General features: G+C 39.1%; 1 protein-coding gene across 3 annotated transcripts in view; it reads left to right on the top strand.

Moving 5' to 3' along the window:
* The window catches only part of LOC122260609 (pancreatic triacylglycerol lipase), a 33,618-nt gene that overhangs the window by 17,290 nt on the left and 13,828 nt on the right, over nt 1–2,500 (top strand). The window contains exon 1 of one of the 3 annotated variants that reach the window (XM_043027977.2): nt 1,999–2,151. The exons of 1 other annotated variant lie outside the window; for it this stretch is intronic. The gene's annotated coding sequence lies outside the window, so the exon portion shown is untranslated. Of the gene's footprint in view, nt 1–1,998; nt 2,152–2,500 lie in introns of those variants that run through there. One more of the 3 variants, XM_043027993.2, reaches the window with a different exon arrangement.

A 2,500-nucleotide genomic window follows, 5' to 3' on the forward strand; every position in this document is an offset into this window, starting at 1 on the left:
TTGTTATTCAAGGACGTCCTTATGAAGCGTAATGCATTGTTATTTTTCTGAATAACTATCATCATGATGGTAATTAATGAACTTGGGTTTTCACGATGCATGTAACCTTCACACGCATTGGTCCTTGTCAGTTTTCTTGCGTTTTTCTCTGATTTCTTGAAGAAGATCCGTATTCTTAGGAATGAATAGGTTAAGACCCTATTTTTTATGCTATTTACAGCAAGACCTTGTGAATATATATTTATATATATATATTTTTTTACCTTGACGGCAAAGATACAAATTAATACTCCTTGACACTTTGTTTGTTTCAGAGGAGTTGGGATTATTTCATTTTTGTTTATTATAGCGTTGTTTCATTACCATCAGTACATTTTCTACGATATCTGCGAGTGTAAATACGATTTAATTGATTTATTAGAATTTCATTTTTCAGTATCATTTCCTCAAAAAAAAAAGAAAAAAAAAAAAAAAAGAAAGAAAGAAAGAAATAGTTTGCTCCAAAAGTCCAATACAGAAATTAGGGAAAATAAATATCCCATAGTTTCTGGAAAAACAACAACATGAAAGTGAAAGTGGTTGTCGTCAACTGAGACGTAGTTGGAAGTACAGAGCATGAGAAATTTGCACAAGTACATGATACGTAAAAATAAAACGTAATTTCATCCAACTCTTGTAGATTGTTCCATACTTGCTTCGTTATAATGGACATTTGTCTTAAAGGTCCTCAGACAAGCTTGGGTATCAAAATGGTTCAAATAGAAAAATATATATTGTTTGTTTTAGTGGATTCGAAATTGGCCAACACACATAGATAAATGAACTCCGAGTTTTAACTGTACCAAATATATCAACTAGAAAAAGTCATAACTATTCAAAACAGCCCATAACTACTTTGACGTTACAGACACGCTCATCACACTCACAACTTTTTCCCCTGTTTGAACTTGACTCCTTCTATACACGGCAGATGCACTCGGGTACTGAACTTTGGCCGACCATCCGTATTTACTGGAAGAAAAAAAGGAAACTTAACAATGCTGTATATCCGGTTTGAGATCACCATAAGATCCAGTGCTTCCTCAATCAGTCACCTAAGGTGTTTGGCGCGACTCTTTTATTTTGGCGGGAAGTTGGGGTAAATTGGTAGCTATTATTTCAAAGCGGCAGAGGTTTTAGATGGAATAAGTGTCTATCGAGGTACGAGGTACAAGCCGCAAATATTTGTATAAACGAATGCATATTATATTCCGTATAATAAGCATATATAGTTTCATTTATGTATAAGAGGTTACACCGTTATAATAAAGTAGGGTCTCCGAATGGACTATCTTTAGATGAAAACATCAATAGTGATCAAAGCTACTGTTACCATCACCATTATTTCCTTTTCCTCGCATAGTTATTAGACTAGTTGTTTCGTAGACAATAACAATAATAACTAGAGATTCCGAAACAGGAAGACACACAAAAACACCGGATGAGGTTAGTCACGCTTCGACAAACATGGGTGGATTTAGAGCAGAAAATGGAAGGAGGGGCTCAGGAAGCTGTCGTCATGATTATAATAACACTGAGGTCTGCTTTCCCTGGGGATTCTTACGTGGAATGCAGTATTGTATTATTGTATCAGTATGAAGGCAAACAAAACAAAGGTCTTTGCAAAGGTTATATTAAATGTTTATTAATAAGGTTCAATAGTAACCTCTTGAGAAGATCCTAGTGACAATCATCACCTAAACTGGACAGCAAAAACAGAAAAAAAACGAAAAAACGTGCATAGCCATTCGCCAAATTTAAGAAAAAGTTGACCTGTCGTACAAAAACGAGCCCAAAATTAGGGTCCTTAATGTGAGGGCCAAGGTCACGGCACGGGGTAGGGGCAGTCGCTACCGAAGGTGCCAAAGGGCGTCCAGTTTGAGAGGGGGAGGGGGGGGACCACTTCTTGTCGCGCTTCGTCCGTTTCTCCAGCAGCGCCGGAGTCCCTCTCGGCTACCGCGTCCAGCTCGCCGCCAGTCTCCCGGTGCCGCTGTCACACGCCGGTTACTCGTGTCGTTTCTCACAGGCGCAGGAAGGTGTCGTTGGCCTGACAGTTCGGTTCTTCGGGTTTGGGGATTATCAAACTTGCTCCGTTGGTTGATAGAGATAAAGGTAAGTTTTGGCGGTCGTTCTTTACCGGAATGTCTGGTTGTTTGAAGCGACTGAGAGCTTCGGAGGGATGGAAAGGAATTTGTGAAATCTGATTTGTAAACAGAAACTGATCCAAGTAGAGGACTGAGCTAGTTGAAACTGGTCGTAAAGAGACGAGAAAATTCTTATTACACATAGTCTCTATATCTCTTATGGAAACTACAAGCTACCAATTTTCCCTCTTCTATGTAAACAACCCTCTATGCTAATAACCAACTATTTGCGTATGACAAGACCTCTACAAACCAATAACAGCCTCAGTCCCGTTAGCTAAAGAGCCTGCTTGAGGTCAAAGCTTCCCCGTGTCCCG

This window comes from Penaeus japonicus, unplaced genomic scaffold (genome assembly GCF_977035675.1).
Source record: "Penaeus japonicus unplaced genomic scaffold, GWHDUDI00000001_assembly GWHDUDI00000027, whole genome shotgun sequence".
NCBI lineage: Eukaryota > Metazoa > Arthropoda > Malacostraca > Decapoda > Penaeidae > Penaeus > Penaeus japonicus.